The sequence below is a fragment of the Mugil cephalus genome, chromosome 1 (assembly GCF_022458985.1).
Source record: "Mugil cephalus isolate CIBA_MC_2020 chromosome 1, CIBA_Mcephalus_1.1, whole genome shotgun sequence".
Taxonomy (NCBI): domain Eukaryota; kingdom Metazoa; phylum Chordata; class Actinopteri; order Mugiliformes; family Mugilidae; genus Mugil; species Mugil cephalus.
Window position 1 is genome coordinate 25,037,722 of NC_061770.1, and position 18,024 is coordinate 25,055,745.

The following is an 18,024-nucleotide window of genomic DNA, read 5'->3' on the forward strand; positions in this document are numbered from 1 at the left end:
GATCCTTTATATGACTTCTTTAAAATACTTTCATTTTCTATTAAGCTGCAACCATGTGGTTCTTCTTCTGGAGGCTTGTGCCAAAGGTTTGTGTGGTGCTGCCATCGTGTGGACAAGTACGGTGTTACCACTTGAAGCACAACACAATCCTGGTAAAGGGTGGTTTTATTTTTAGCACTACTGTTAATTCCACAGGTTCTTTTTACTATTAGACTTTATAATGTGCTGTATGTACTCCTGTCTTCTGCCATTCCTCAATCTACAGTGTTGTTTCACTACTGCTATATGTTGCTTTATTTGTATTACTGTTAATGCTATATATGAGTCTTGCACTGCTGCATTTGTTCACTACATGAGTATTTGTAATCTGTTGTTGCTGTGGCCACCAGGTGTCAGTGTTTGACCTGATGTTTTTTTGTTTCTGTCATGGTTTTAGACTTCATTACTAATTAGAACTAACTGGACAGGAGGTATCATAATGTGAGGTGCAATGTCAAAAATATTTCTTTATTCTTAAAGTATTTACATTTTAAAGACAAACAATGAAATTAAACAGAAGACAGAAGCAGAAGAAACAATAATAGAAAGACAATGTATGTGTCATTTCGTTCTGCATGCAGTCTTCCTTTAGAGTGTGTCTTTCTCCAAACCTTGACCATGTACATTACATAATAATAATAATAATAATAATAATAATAAATCAAAATATATTGATTTATGCTGACTATGGGAGTGTGGTTGTCTGTCTTACATTTGAACAAACACGTCTGTCGTCTGTGCTTTTATTGTGATTTATTTACATTAATCACACCTTTCACCTTCCTCTTTTCATTCAGTAAAAAAATAAACAAAAACTACTCTAAACTTCTCTCTTTGCTCCTATCATAGTGGCACCAATCACCCTCGATACATGTGCACTACAACCCTGCTTTATTAATTTTTTTAATTTCTTTTTTTAATATATATTTTTGTATTTATTTGTTTTTGACCAAAAAGGACCAGCTCCATGTGTTTATATTACTAATGTCCTATTACACGTTTTCTATTATCAATAATAATAATAATAATAATAATAATAATAATAATAATAACAATATGGAGACAAGATATATTTTATTTTACATATATATTCATTTGGTGGCATCATGTTTTCTTTCAACAAAATAAATAATAATAATATTAGGAACATGAAGAACAAGAATAATATAAAGAACATAGTATATATTGTATTTCGTCTAAGTGGCACCAATCACCCTCCATACCAGTTAACAAGTGAACCGCTCCTTAAAAGTAGGATGCTAACCAGCAGTGTTGCAGTTAATAGACTATGCTAGGCTATACATATATATATATTTAGCTTTTTGTTTTTTCTCACAGCAGACTGATGAAGTCAGTCTGTTTAGTTCACTTGTCTATATTTTGTATTCAGTTATATGACAAAATAGAAAACAACTCTCTTTTTTTGAATTCTTATATACAATTCTTTTTAAAATGAATTTTAGACAAGAAAGGACCACTCCTTGTGCTTATGCTACTGATGTGCTATTAATAGTTTTCTTTAAAAAAAAGTAAATAATGATACAAAGAACAGGGTATTTATTTATATATTTTATTTTTATTTTAGTGGCACCAATTGGCCTCCACACAACTGAACATGTTTTGCTTCAATAAAATATTAATATAATAATAAACTGAAAAAGTGAAGAAGAAGAAGAAGATCGTTATTATTATTATGTGAAGAAGAGGTTTTTTTTTTTTTTTTTTTGTGGCACCAGTCACCCTCCATACAACTGGACCGCTCCATAAAAGAGGGATGCTAACCAGCAGCGTTGCAGTTAACAGGCTAGGCTACACTTTTTTTTTTCTTTTAGCTTTTTTTCCTCACAGGACCTGAATGCCTGAACATTATGTGAGAGGAAGCGGGCGGATGAAGTCAAGGTAAGCCTGTTTGGTTCACGTGTGACCGGGTGACGGTGGAGGATGCGGGTCCTCCGCCGCCGCCGCTGCTGCTGCTGCTCATCATCACCATCATCCTCCTCATCCTCATCCTCATCATCATCCTCCACGGCGTGATCATCATGTGTGCACATGTCTGTGGCTGGAACCATCGTCTCGTTGTCGGGTTGCATTCAGTCTGCAGCATCGTGGGCCATCAGGAAGTAAATACATTTCAGAGCCTCTCTCTATTTTTTATGTTTTTTCTTGAATGGGTAACGTGGATAAACAAAAGGACTTTATCATCAGCCGCATCTGTTCGCATTAATCCCTCACACTGAGCTCTGTGTAATGCATGGGCATGGTCTAACTACTGAGAGAAGCCTCCAACGCCCCTGACAGACAAAGACACCGGACTGCCTCTGTTCCTCAGTGCAGCCTCAGTCTGGCTTTATTTTTTATTATATTATTATTTTGTATCGTCATCCATGAAATTTAAAGTCATTATCTGCAGGAACAGGTGCAGCGTTTATTCATGTGTCAGCGGAGGATCCCCTTGAGGAGGGGCCCCAGAGGAGCATTTCTAGGTTTAAATGAACTAGTCTGTGGTTGTACATAGCTACCGTCGGATGCTGATTTGATCTCAAGGGTCAGTAGTCTGATGTAACAGCATAATAACGTATAGATAGCTGCTTTTATTTTAGTGCAAAGAAACACATGCACAATGTGGAAATGTTTAAATGTAAATTTTTTAGGAGTAAGATGAAGAATAAGTGTAATTTCTTGTTTAGTTCCTGGTGTCAGTGTCCTCTAAATAGAAGTGTGTGGCCCCTAGTGGACAAATTAATGAGAATATCAGCTCAGTTTTACTTAAAAATTACAGTTAATGTCTTCTGTGTCATTTCCACAATTTCACGCCCTGGGTCTGATGTTTTATTTCATAGCCACCACGGCTACAGGATCGGTGTGCGCTGCCGAGGAAATGACATTTTAGAGAGGCAGGTATGAGTGACTGACCAAAAAATGAAAAAGAGAGTGTGGGCTGCTGGAGCATTGACTCAGCACATCCTGTTAAAGCATGAGAGAAATCAGATCAGGGGCCTAAAACAAAGGTCAGACCTCCTCCACAATGGCCACAGCTGAAGCAACATGTCATCCAGCCACACAGTGCGTTTATACACAGATCAGGCATAATATTAACTGTGTGTGTGTGATACTTGATCAGTTTGGGATCTAGTGAATTTAGAGGCCATGTTTTTCTTTTTGTTAGTTGTTCCTTAAGAGTGTTTTTGTGTGTGTGTGAGTGTCAGGCTGCATCCGGCTGCTGTGTCATTGCTATGAGGTGGATGGGGTGAGGGGGGTGTCTGGCCTGGTCTAGGTGGGTGCTACCTGTCTAGGTAACATCCACATGAATGAATACCAGGTCCAAAAGTTTCCCAGCGGGACATTAAATTGTTGAATTCACTTGTCCTGTCGGTGGTCATAATGCTGTGGCTGATCGGTGTATGTCGTACGTTCTGCTGTGTTCCAGTGTTGTTTTAAAGCCTGGGTCCTGGAGCCAGACAGATAGCTGGAAACGAGTGAACGATGTGACCTCCAGTAGATAAGAATATATAAAACACATGTGCTCATTAGCTTCGTCTCTGCTCTTGGTGCTTTTAACTTTCAAAGCATAAAAACACTCAAAAGAGTTTGTCGGGTTTGAAGGAGGATTCAGTTTGTAACTAACATCACTGTCATATGATCAAGTATCAGAGTTAGTGGCAGAGGGACAAAGTGTTAACACTTCCAGAGGCATGTAAGTCTGGCATGTTGTGCATGAGTTTGGTCGCCTCCGAGTCTACGGGAACTTTTTAACATCGACAGATTGCAGTTTGCAAATGCGATGCTCACACCACCATCCTAGATCGTACTTCACGAGGCAACGATGCGTCAGTTGAGGGTATGCACGTGACATCACAGCAAGATAATCTCCATGGTTACGGCCACCGAACGGCAACAAGTGACAGTTGAGCGTGGAGATTAGCAGCATTAGTTTGAATCATCGGCTTTAATAGCGTCTAAACTGTAAAAACTAATTAAGCTGTTGTGTGATTGACTCAACCAACAGATTTGAAAAGTGGTCAGAGATAAAAGAGAAGTAAATGTATCACTGCATTAGAAGAAACAACTGGAATCCAGGCACAGAAACCTGGTGTTGTGGTTCATTTAGTGTCAGGTAATAATAGTTTATGTTGTATTTATTGATGAAGTCAGACCTTAAATTACTTCTTAAGTTACGTTCTGGAGGTTCTGTCAGATAAGTTTGTTGATGTTGTTGTTTTGGTGTAGTTACAGTCGACAGTAACTATTTCAGCTCCAACAATAAATAACAATAAAACAATAAACTGAATATTTGTGATCACTCCTCGTCGTCCTTTTAACGCTACAGTATTTTATGACTAACGTAACTTCTCAGTGAAGCTCTTAGCGTTAGCATCTTTTATTTAGCTACATTTATCAGAACTGAAACTGACTGACACTGAGGCTAATCCACTTTTCTAAATAAGGGATTCCTCTAGTACAAAGCCGATCTGCCGAGCTGTGTTGTATAAAGTACTAAAAGGTCATACTTTAGTATCAGTGTATTGTTTCCTGGTGTTGAAATCAGGTCCATATAAATATCAGGAGAACTGATTTCTGGCCACGTGTTAACATGCACAGACCATTTGTTATTTGACAGTTCATAGGGGTCATTGTCAAAGTCCAACTGTCCTTAATTTGATCTGATAATCCACATTTTTCCGGGTCTCTCAGTATTTTCTGACACATTTCACCATGTTTTTGCTGCTCAGGGAGGAAGTAATGTCAATGCATAGCCTCTATATTTCTCTGTTTCTCACCCTGTTCTATATTTTTTGCTGAAATACAAATGAGAACTACTGCAGTAATGAGAAGTCGCTGTTCAGTAACTGAGGAAGTGTAGTTCTACATACGTTAACTGAAGCAAATGGGCCACTCACCCATTGTACAACAGGCTTTTTATTATTATAAGTAAACGGGAAGTTTGATTAAGCACAGAGCTCTGTCTGCTGATTCACAAAACCTCCAGACTCTAAATCAGACTAGTCCTCACCGAGGCAATCAATAAAAGCAAAGTGAACCTTTTCCCATTTGCTGATTAAAACTATTTTTAACCACAGACACTTATTAATCACTGCTGCAAGACAAGGAGAAGGGGACCTGACTAACGTACTTCTAATGTCGTGTCTACAAAAAGACAAAAATACATAATCATATAGTGACACGAACCAATAATCCTAGCGTGTTTCCTTTTTCACTTCGCCAGCTCATTTCTATACTTCAAGAGAGACTCACGAGGTCAAAGGGAAAAAGGTGAAAGGGAAACTCCGCCGTCAGTTTCAGGATAAAACGTGTCCTCTCTGTTCTCTCGTAGCCACAAACAGGATAAGGATCCTCAGATATTCTAAAACAAAAAAGGAAAAAAAGCACACAGCGTGCCCAAACGTGGAACATCACATCTCTGTTAATGACACCAGAGTGATTTCACAGCCAGTGTGGGGTCAGCCTCGGTAGCTGTGGCGAGCACTGTGCAGAACTAATGCAGCTTTATTTGGGGAGTTTGTCCGACCCAGTTCACAGAAACAGATGGAGGCCGGAGAACGATGAAGGACTCACTAACCCAGACTCTGCTGTGGCCCGTGAGTTATACAACTTTTAAACCATGACATTAGCCATTAGCTTGGGTTAGCCTTTGCTAAAACTATATATATAAATAGATATAGATATTGTTCTTATTCTTCTATGTAACATTGCATTTTAAGTATGCGGTTGCGACTACCAGGAAGCTGCAGTTTACATCCTGCCACCACGTGTTAATACGTTGCTACATTGTGCAGATTGTGGTTTGTTTGTGGTCTTTGTTCAACCTTTTATATGGTTGACATGCTGACAGGTGCCTCCATGCTTTCTGTATGTTTAGGTCTAAACCACAGAGCTGGCTTGTACCGCCTTCTCTTAGCAATATCGAAATTCACGTAGTCTGCACTATAAAAGGAAGCTCGATTCATCTCTTGTTCTTGTCTCACTCTCTGCAGACTGCACATCACTACGGGGTAATGGCTTTTTTTTTGTGAAGAATTACACAAAGACAGATTGGCTCTTTTGGTTTAGCTTAGATTGCTGTTGATTTGTCTAAGTCAAGTTCAGTGTGAGTCTCTTCCTGTATCCTCTCGTCAAATTTGTGCCTTCAGGGTCTGACTGCCGATCTGCATGTATTAACGGTCACATATCTGAATTCTATTCATAGAGAGGATGAGCTGTTGCTAACGCTAAGCCTAGCTTTTAGCAGTGCAGACAGACAAATAAACCCCTGCAGTTAAGGAATACGTGAAGGAATCTATCTATGAAATCTATGTATCTATGAAATATGCAAAGTATGTTCAGAAAAATATACAATATGCTAAAATAAATGCACTACGGACCAAAAGTTTGGAAACAACTTCAAGTTTTCTATTCACAATGCCTTTCTTTAAAACCGGCATGAGTTCTGTGTATTCTGGGATGTATTTACTCCACAACTTCAGTGCAAAAGTAAAAAAAAAATCAAATCACAGTTTGTATAATTATTGCATTATAACTCTTTTCAGAGTCTGCATACACGAATGCATTGTATATGCCATGATGTCATGATAATTATAATTATAGTAAAAATTTCATCTGATAAGTTACTCTTTATATAATAATCATGTTTATTTTGATGCAAAAGTAAACCAAAAATCTTTTATGTGTATTTCAAAGTCATTTCAGTTGAGTTAAGCAAACTCAGAGTGGGATTTTAAGTGAATTGGCTCCAAACATAAAGATCAGACTAAATCTTCATTCCCACAGGATTAGTTTTACCTGGAGACGCCATGTGATTTAGAAATTATGCCACCACACACACGTGTTTCAACTCTAACCCTAATCCTAATCCTAACCCTTTGCACAGGATAAATAAACTTTGTTTATTGGGGCCTTTCTGTGTGGAGTTCTCCCTGAACTCATGTGCATGTTCTCCCTGTGTCTGCGTGGGTTCTCTTCGGGTACTCCGGCTTCCTCCCGCTGTTCAAAGACATGCTGCTTAGGTTCACTGGTGATTCTTAATTAGCCGTAAGTGTGATTGTGGATGGTTCTCTGTCTCTCTGTGTGAGCCCTGAGACAGACTGAAGACATATGCAGGGTGGACCCCGTCTCTTACCAAATGACAGCTGGGATTGGCTTCACATGTGTAGATATTGTGTACAGTTAATAGTATAAGATAAGTAGTAATAAGATATTTAATGTTGCCCATGGAAAAAAAAATATTTTTTAAACCTCTTCTCGTGAAATGATTGACACACTGTGAGTTCTATGAACAGGAATAAAAATAGGAATGTGTCTGAAAGCAAAATTAACTTCATGGGCAAGAATGTGAAAAAATATACAGTAAAATATATAGTATAGCAGCAGAGCAGCCACAGTCCAGTAGGTGCAATGGAAGTAGTCCCTCAGGTGACCATTTCCTAAGGCTGGAGCAGGACCAGATAGTGGTCTGATGTCTCTAGCAGTGGTAGAGGTGTCCTTTGAGAATCCTTCATGTTTGCATACGGAAGGTTTATTTTCCTGTTTGCTCTGGTGGCACAATCCACACACTTGACCGTGTCCACAGAGTCCACTGTGACACAGTTAAAGTCTCCAAGGATGGGGCTGCTGTGTCTGAAGCCTCATCTCATGTTTTTATTAATTTGCCAGTGCCATTAAAGTGACAGTAAACACGACTCCAATCTTGCATTTTGAAACGTAGCCACGTCTTCCAGTTGATTTCATCACCAACAGGAGGCAGCAAGGTCTCATGTGACGGTGTGCCTGTGAGAATTAGGCCAGTGGGTTGATGTATGCATGGCAACTATACAGTATGTGTTTATGTCTGCAGATACAGGGCTGTAAAGACTGAAGTATGCAGTTTATGGTGGAATGAAAGGGACTGGCTGCAACAAGCTGCAATGCAATGTCACTGGGATCCAGTGATAGGGCATGAAACTTGAGCTGGCTTCACTTACATTATAATTACATTATCAACCTCAGGGTGCATTTTACCTATATGCAACATTAATTCCATTAAGAAGCTCCCTTCAGTTACCCTGACGGGTTTGTAGCTGTTGACGCTGATGACAGTCAATAAAAGGTCATGCAGAAGTTGCACACCGACTATTTGCATGCAGCCCACATTCGGTTGGTGTAGTTTTTTTTTAATACTACAGTATATTAACTATCTGTATCTGGGAGTGTGTTTGCCCGCTTGTCACAGCTCAGGCCGTTAGTTTTGAGCTGTGCGTGGGCAATCTTGAGTCCCAGTCTTTAAAGCTCATATCACATCAGTAGATATAGTATTTTTAGTTGTGCATATTCCCCAACAAATTAAAAGCATTCAAAGTGCCAGAAAGATTTGTCACACAGGAGGACTATTTCAGACATTAATTTTCTCAGTAGGAACATGCATTTATAATACATTTGTACACTAAGAGCTAGGGCTGGGTAGTATACTGGTTCATACCAAATACCGTTTTTTTTTTCCATTATGTGATTTTTTAATATACCGGTGTATTTGATTATAGAATTAGAGTTAAGAGTATAAAGGATTAAATGCAGAAGTGTATTTTGGGATTTTCACCTTGGACATGGACTGCGCTGCATTGGACTGAACCAACTCCCCTGCAGTGCCATTTTGGCTTTAAAGGTTCTTTCTGTGTTCCCCCTGCGTAGCAGTTGAAGATTGGATTATCTTTCGCATTTTGGATTCCTACTTCTTGGACTTTGTACTGAGTTGAGGAGACATATCGGATTACAATGCGAGGGTTTTTTATTTTTATTTTTTTTATTATTTATTATTTATTTTATTGGTCTTTCTAGCCATTAATTGACATGCAGAAAAGGCCCCCAGATTCGGGATTTGAACCAGGGTAAACACTGTCCCACAATGTGAGGACTTTCTGAAGGACGTAAACATTGTTCATTGGGAACTTCCCTATATTACCAACTCACTGTGAGAGTTACAGACTGGACTCAGTGTGGTGCGCTTGGGGCAGTGGTGATATACTTGGGGGAGCCACCCAAGCCTGAGGGTGCAGTTGAGGAGGCAAAGGGAGAGAACAACACAACAGAGGGTTCCTATCTGACCCCTGACAGTAACTCTATGGTGACAGTGATGAAACCAGAGAAGCTGAGACCAAGCAAGGGGAAGCCACCACGGGTTTCATCAGCTTAATAATTATAATAATAATAATAATAATAATAATAATAATAATAATAATAATAATGTGTACTGTATTGATCCCCAAGGGGAGTTTATGTTCCTGCTGTTTGACCCATCCATTTGTTCACACAGTAGTGTGTACAGTCGGAGCAGTGGGCAGGCAGCAAATTGGGAGTGAAGTGCTTGCTCAGGACACCAGAGAGCATCACAGCCATGGAAAGGGCGGGAGGCGAACCTGGGACCAAAGGGTCACCTCCCGCTGTGCATCTAACCACTGCTAGTAGAGGAGTGCATGAGGGAAAAGGCTTTTAACCATGATCAATGTTATTGGAAATTGGGGCCTATTGCCTGTCAGGAGCAGCACTATTGGGTCCTGAATCCCTGGAGTTTGTCATGGGTTTGGAGGAAGACAGCGGCCCACCTGAGAGCGACTACTGACACTGCGACGCAGCCGAACCATCTAGCGGGTCCACCCCTGCCGAAAATGTATGTCCAGAAGATCCCAACACCTGAGGATCTATGGTCTATACCTCCAGGGGATTTTGATAAAATCGATAAATGTGTTGGATGGTGGTGGTAGGATGGTGCAAGACCAGGATGGGAAAGACAACTTCCAGGGCGAGGGGACCAGGTCCCCCAGCTGGTCGTCACCTGGATGTGATATCACACAGGCAGGGGCCTGGTAGGTGGGATTTTGGAAATATAACTGCTCTCAAGTGCAGGGCCATAACACCATGAAGGGGGAGTTGGAGCAGTGGCCGCTATGATGGGATGAGTCTGATAAGACTCGACTGTGGTGGGGGCTGCAGAAGGAAGAAACCACTCAATGACTGGGACCGAGTGTGTGCATGGTGGTATGATGGAACTTATGATACCTGGGTTAAGAATAACATCCATCTCTTTGGTAAAATGACCAGACAGAAGCAAAGCAGTCTGGAGTGGCAGTGAGTGCAGGGGACAAAGCAGTGGGGTAAAGGATGTGTGAAAGATCCTATATGTTTCCTTCAGCTTGATGTATGTATCTATGACAGAAGTTTATCTGTTTCTTCTGTTCTTCTTTTCTCTCTATATATTCTCTGTTTCTACCCGGCTGACCTTCGGCAGATGGGTCCTTCCATACGAGCTGGGTTCTGCTCAAGGTTTCTTCCTGTTAAAAGGGAGTTTTTCCTTGCCACTGTCACCCTCAGGGCTGCTCTGGAGGTTGCAGGCTGATTTTTGTGAAGCATCTTGAGACAATTTGTATTGATATTGGCGCTATATAAATAAAATTTAATTCAATCGAACTGAATTGAAAGCTTTGTTAGGCTTAATGGCCAGAAGGCGACAAATCGCTGGGAAACTGGTGCCTGCTGTGAAGAAAGCAGAGTTGACCAGGCTGGAGTAGCATGCATTATGTAAGAGCCTGTGTGAGGGAAAAGAATTTGAAGGATTTGAATGGGTTGGACCTAACAAGATGTACAACAATGGGACCTGCGAGATCCCACAAGAACACTGGCTATAATGTAATGGCCATGATTGCACCGTAGCGGAATTGTATGGAAGAACATTGTTGCAAAATGCTGTGGAAGTACCCAGGGAGACCCTGGAGAGGATTGAGGATGGGGCCTTAGCTCTAGGATGAGAACTTTGTTGGTTCATCAAAATGACTCTGCCATATGCAGTAATTGGAATAGGGATAGTGCTACCAGTGCCAATTCTATCAGGACTGATCAAATCTGGAGTCAAGGGTCCGGGTGTGGGGCCACCCTGAGTGATGCAGGCTGTCTGTGGAATCTGGGAATGGCGATGCAGTGTTCCAGGTGCTACATGGTGGATCCTCACCTGTATGCAGTCCATGACGTCCTCCGGGGAGCTAATCGCCTAATCAACCCACAAGTACCACTGGACATGGCCATAGAGCTCAAGGAGAATGTGATAATTATTTGGAGCTCCTACTGGAATAGGGGAGGGTCCTGGATGCCTTGGCTCGTGGCAGAAGGCATTTACTCACCAACTGACACCGGGATCTGGGAGTTTTGTGACGTGTCTCGTCTGGGTACTATCCATACCTTGGATGGAAGGATCCTCATAGCAGGAGCACGGTGAGCGCCGTCACCTTTCCAGGTTGAGCCAGTGACACCTCCTCAACAAGAGCCTCGAGAGTCAGGAGGAACATCGAGATGTTTGAACCCAGACAACCGTCACTGGAGTTGATCCAGGGGAGGCTGGTCAGCTGAGCCAGAGGGAGCATCGCAGGACATCACCACATCACCACCCCTATTGGTGTGGTGGAGGAAAACGAGGATGATGATTCAGAGTGGGAAGGGATGGTTGAGGCTGTGGAGCGTCAACTGTGACCGGAGTTGTTGGACCAGCTGCATACGACGGAGTGGCAGAAGGAAGCCTCCATTGCCAAGTCACCAGAGAATCGAGTTGAGAGAATGGAAACTTCGCAAGAGGAGTATGTCCCTGATGTTTTGGAATTGATATCTGATGACCCTAGGATAATATGAGGGATCCTGAGCTGCGAATTCACCGAAAGGCAACTTGCGATCTCAAGAAGGGCGTGTCTAGTGAGTTGAGATCTCAGTTAACCAGCTGCCTGAAGTATGGTACTATGTGTAGATTAGAACTTGAGTTAATAAGTTTTCAAAGAATGATTTTGAGTAATGTTGATTTATTGTGCTGATTCTTAGTGAATAAAATATATTAGTTGAATAAATATTAGTTGAAGAAATGTGACCAATGATTGCGAAATCATGGGCAGAATGTGGAAAAAAAACAGGATATGGCTGCCAGGCAGTGGGGTAAAAAGAGGAACTGGTGGAGGCCTATGGGCCTTGGGCCATGTCAGGGTATGCCCAGGCACAGATGGTGGAAAGATACAGTAAATGACCTAATGTCCGAAGTATTGATTAATAAGTCATGAGGGTAAGACCCTTATTGGATAAAGATGCTGGCATGATGCTTAGTCATGATAATGTACTGGAGGTAGGATGTGTCTTAGAATAAAGAGTATAAAGGATTAAATGCAGAAGTGTATTACGGGATTTCCACCTCGGACACGAACAGCACCAACTCCCCTGCAGTTATTTTGGCTTTAATAGTTCTGTTCAAAGATTGGATTATCTTTCGCATTTTGGATTTCTGCTTCTTGGACTTTGTACTGAGTTGAGGAGACATATTGTATTACAATGCAAGAATTTTAAGATACTTTTCGAAGGACATTAACATCGTTCATTAGGAACTTCCTTATATTACCAACTCACTGTGAGAGTTACGGACTGGATTCGGGTGTGGCCGCATCGGCCGTGCAATGCGCTTGACGCCTTTCCTTCTGTAAAATGATTTTTGGACAGATTTTGGACATTTTTCATTCCCCTACTTCATCCATCCAGCTCATAAGTTATTCTTTATAGTATTTCCATATTGATTTTTAACGTTTATGGTTGATTCAACAATAATTTATTCGTTTTTGACTGATTATCTGATTTTATAATTACCTTTACAACAATTATTTGATTTTGGTTATTTGATTGATTTCTGAGCTGTTGCAATGCTAAAGCTGAACCTGCAAGTAAAATTTGACTCTAAAACATCAGAAGAATTATGTTGAGAATTATTTCCCCTATTTTGGTACAATCTGTCTGATGGAAGTTGTAGGTAACTTTCATGGTAGCTCTAACACCTAACTCTTTTTGGTCACGCTAGTCCATTGAGTCGACTTGAAACTATTATATGTCCCTAGGGTTTACAGCCTAGCCTTTTAATCCTAACCTGGCACGTACCAAGTGCACAGATCCATTAGGGGTAAGCGCCCACAACTGACGGGACTCTACTTCCAACCCAGCTGCAGGAACCCTCCCTGACTGGTGGTCAGAAGCCAGACGAGTTACCCTGCCTACAGCTTGAGTAGTGCTGTCACTAAATTAAGTTGGGTTAATACTGATGTGAAGTCGTTACCCTATATAAAGGCAGAAGCTGATTTACCTGTACCTGTGGGAACAAGACATAGCAGTTTAAATATGTGTATATTATAATATGTGTATAATATTTACCCATCATCACAGTAAAATAGTCCATCCTTAGTCAATCTACTGCATTAATTGCTCTCTCAACCAGTAAGAAAGTATTTTGAACATGTGCTCATGCATGCAAAAAAACTAAATAAATACAGCGATATACATACATACCGCCCAGCCCTACTAAGAGTCAGAAGGATTTGTCAGTTGATTGGTTACACAAAATGAATTTAGATAATTTGATAGTTGCTGCTTTCACTGCTTTGTTACTCTTCTGTTTAAATTCCTCAATGTTGCTTTGGATGTTGTTCAACACTGCTGTCGCTTCAGCTTCACTTCACAAAGACGTAGAGGGGGTGTATCTGTGCTGCTATTCCTGTTTCCTTGTTCCTGACCTTGCTGTCATCTTGTTTTTCTTTTTTTTTTTTTAGCAGAATCCTAAAAGGGGACAGAGACAAGAGACGGGACCAAGCGGTGCAGAAGACAGAACTTCATTCCGAGGGGTAAATGAGCGGTGCTGCCTGTTGAACATGGGACGAGCTGTTGCTGGCTCTCAAAGCTGCAGCCAAGCAGAAGAGCATTAGCGGGTCAGTGCCCACTTTGTCCCATCCCATTGATGCACATTGATGCTGTGACCCCCCCCCGGCTAAGATTATGCTTCCTACTGTAACATGACTGATTCCTGCACTGGGAAGATTGGAACAACAGACAGGACCTCTCCTGGGTGATGTGCTTTATGTAGTATAGTGGATTTGACATTTATGTCACATTTTTTGTCAGATATCCAAATAATATTACGCTTATTGGTGTGGATGTTTCTTAGACATGTAGCATCAACTCTAGACCAGACCAGACACTCCCACCCACAAGGAGTTGACCTGGCCTCCAGCTTCACTAGAACCCAAACTGATCGAGTGTCTGTGGGATGTGGGAACAACATCCTGTTTCTAGACAGCAGAGGCCTCCCTCAGAAGGTCCATGTCCATTCTCTGATGAGTGTCAACTGGTTTGGAGGCAACAAGGGAGATCTACACAATATTAGGAAGGTGGTTATAATGTTACGCCTGATCGTTGTAAGCAGCATAAAACTTGCATGAAGTAATTCATCAAGAAACATTAAGGATTTTATCTAAAGTCAGAGATATTTTCGGAGAAACCTGACATTCATGTGTTTGCAGACATTTCATGGCCTTTTGACTTAATAGGAAAATCGCAGGTGAAACTAATGTTGTTATCAACGGCCCAGTTCCATAAAATGTCACTTGTAACTGGGACAGTGAACCAGCGTTGGTATTAGTCTCTAATAACTACTTGAACAATAGTATCACATATTAGCACGCTGGAGCCACCTCCACCGACTGGAATGCAGTCATTTTGAGCGCTATCAGTTACACCTGTGCCTTTTTCCTGCTCCAACAAGTCAGAATGTTTGCTCTGGAAAGGTCGATGCCACATGCTGGTAAGTACGCAAGTGAAAGATTACAATAAATCCAGAAATAGAAATACAGGCTGACAAACTGGACAGCAAAGGAGCAAAGGCAGAGGGATATCTACTCTGAGTTTGTGTGTCTTGTTTTACCTGGTTTGCCCTGGCTGACGACTACAAGTCTGACGCCCACTTTCATGATTACTTCGTTTACGTTCTTCTTCTTCTTTCATGCATGTCGTCTGTTCTTTCGCCACAAGCAACTTTGTGTTTCATGTATATTTTGGTACAATGGTACAAGTCCTGCATGTGAGCAGTTTATGGACATTGTGTTGTTTCATAAACTAGGAGAATAATAAGTTTCTGGAAAAACAAACAGGCCTGGATGTGAAGGGCTTCGGCTGAAGGTAGTGAAGGTAGAAACGAAAACCAGAGTAGAAAGGTAAAGTGTTGCTCACATTAGAAGTGACTGTTCTCTTCAAGTGTCTCCATTAGCCATCAGAGTGTGAAATTGAATCAGAACAGATAAGTCCCTATTACGGAGCTACTTTAACTCCCAGAGACAGTTTTTACTTGCTTCAGGTAGAGATGTTCCAGTTACCCCACTGATTATTATGACGAGACTCTACAGGTGAACAGGGTGAAATTTTTAACTAGCAGATATCACCATAAAACTTCTCCAGTTGATTACTTACATAAATACAATATTTTTTGTATTACAAGTTTTCTGTAAATTTTTATTTAAATATGCAAATGATGAGTTATTTTCTTAAATATGCGCTAATTTGCATACATTTCCAGTACAGAAATCTGAGTAATGGATAAAGCAGGGTTCAAAATTCTTGTTTCCTTTTGTTAATGTGTTAGATTTCCAGGTATTTACAGAGGAATTTTTGGATATCTCTTTTTATCACTCAAAAATCACAAAAAACTGTCCAAAAAAATCAATTTTCGTCATGTTTTTGGGAGTAAAATGAAAAACTAATCGAGTTAGAAAGATTAGTTTTAGTAATTAGGAGCAAACTAGAGCTGCATCCCAGATAAAGTATATGAAATAAACACCTAAATGTACATTTTGACCGTTTTTTTCAAACTAGTTTGATAGAAGACATGTTAATGAAGCAAAATAGCCAAAAAAATTCTCAAAATTGACCAGTACCTGTCCTTAGCCCTGCTTGGTAGGAGTTGTTCCTCCTGGTTTTATGAACCTGCGCCAACCACAAACCTAGGTCAGGGAACAAATACAGAGTTATGCCCTAAATCCAGACTTTCTTGAGGAGTTCTATATGAACTCCACATGGACATGGTGTTACCTGGTGTTTGGGGGTAACCTGCAGTGACAAGCTAGTTCTCGAAAAAGTCTCTTGTCCTGTGCTACGTTTTACTAGAAAGATATTCTGGTTAAAGATATTCTGCAGTGACATTTCAGGTCGTCTCCGAGAGACTGACAGTTCAGAGTTCATCTGAGTGTGTTGCAATAACGCCATGAGAAACTTCCTCCTGATACTTCAAAAGCCTTTGTGTACCACAGAGGGGGAAAGCGTCGCCATGCCAAAGCAAATAACTTTCTGCTGTGAAGATAAAGGACGCGGTGGAAAGGCCAGCCTATGTTGCTTATTAATAATCCAGTTCCTCGCTCTGATCTCACTTTGAAAACAAAAAATGAAAAGGCGATACGTGGAATAGGATTGGACGGAATTAAGAAAACATCAAAAACATTCATTTATGGCCTCAGAAAAACAGTCGGGCAGGAAGGCGTTACTTAAAAGTTAGCGCATTGTTAACAGAACAACCCGGTTCAACTTTCAAGACACTCCCATCTCCGATCACCTCTTTATCACCTGATACTCTGATCCACCCCCTGACCCCTCAGGGTGCATTTTAAAACCCAGTCCCAGTGTCTCAACTCTCTGATTTCTCTCAGTTGTGTCCATTCAAGAAAATCTTACCCCTACAACTCCACATCCTCAGGCCTCAGAAGACAGGAAACAAGGCCTAACTTCATTTGGCCAACTGTCAATTAAATGTAATGAGTTTTTAATTGGACCAAAGCTTCCCTCAAAAATGTTATTCATAGCTATCAGGAGCGATCAGACAACAGCTCACAGACTAGTGCATATTATGTTTATTTTGACAGGACATTCTGCACTCAGTCAGGTTGACAATTCTTTCCACCAGCCATGTTATAAGCTAATGGTTAACAGACAGTGCAATTTGATGTCCAATTTTGCTTTGTGGTCACGTCCATACCCATAAAACTTATCCACACTCTCTTCTTAACTAATTTTTGCGTATGTTTTTACGTGGTCAGCGTGACCCACTAGTCATGCACAACAAAGGCAGAGAGAACAATACGTGTGCTACAGGACAATGAACGAAGTGTTCTATTCTACTTTCTTTGAAAAACTTGAGAAAATGCCGTTACAGGTGGATTACTGTATGTGGGCTGGGAGAACTCCCTCTCCTCCCATTTGATGATGTGCTGCCTCAGCACTAGAGTATAAGAGGCTTTAAGAGACGGGCTTAGGACCAAGCATGGATACCTAACTCCGACTCTCCATCCTGTCTCTGTTATTCCAGCTCCATCCGATGCTTATTTTTATCTACTTTCATGAACACTCGCCAGACCTGTTGGTTATGCTGCACTTGGAGGTAGGATATTGATAATTTGATTTATGCCATCGGCTTCACTTAAGTGTCTTTGTGATAAAGTTGGACAGTTAGACGTATGTACTGTATGTGATTAAAGTAAACCAAGTAAATGCAGTATGAAAAAGCAGATAAAAAAGAAGAGACCACATTGTTGAAGTTGCATGAAAACCTACTTTGGCTGGTGCAGCTGCAAAGTAATTCAACTGGGACGGCAAATTGCATAACGGGCGTCCTCTCGTAGATGGAAAGGTTTGTGCTGTAATAACACACCAGCTTAATTTACTCGTAGGGCTGCTTTAGTTCATCCTGAGATATGTTCCTTAGCTCCATTCGTTTTATGTAACATTTAGTCATTGAAGTGCGCTGTTACCCTTTGTACTTCTTTAAATTTTAACCATTGTTATAGGTTTATTATGTTTTTGTGGAATGCCAAGGTTAACTTGTTTGTTCGGATCACACTCACTCGCATCAAACACACACACATAATATATGTGAAAACTCTGCGTAGAAAGTTAAGTTGTTTGTTTAAAGTATACAGTACGTGTGTGGGAGGTGGTTAAGTGAGACGTGAAACTTATATTTACCATTAATATGGGTCATGATAACCATCTCTGTAATATAAGATTCTGGAGAAGTCGTCCCAGATAAAGGCTCCTAAAGAAGCTAATGTTTAATATGATGGTCCAGAACTCTTGGAGTTGGATGAATGTGATTTATAACATTTTTTGGGGAAAAAT

At 40.8% G+C, this 18,024-nt stretch overlaps 1 protein-coding gene across 2 annotated transcripts in view; it reads left to right on the plus strand.

The window, feature by feature from the left end:
* The first annotated feature begins 1,802 nt into the window (after positions 1-1,802).
* Positions 1,803-18,024, plus strand: part of slco4a1 (solute carrier organic anion transporter family, member 4A1) — a 34,374-nt gene continuing 18,152 nt past the window's right edge. Inside the window, exons 1-2 of one of the 2 annotated variants that reach the window (XM_047611442.1) lie at positions 1,803-1,938; positions 13,641-13,796. The gene's annotated coding sequence lies outside the window, so the exon portion shown is untranslated. Of the gene's footprint in view, positions 1,939-13,640; positions 13,797-16,998; positions 17,288-18,024 lie in introns of those variants that run through there. The other variant, XM_047611433.1, reaches the window with a different exon arrangement.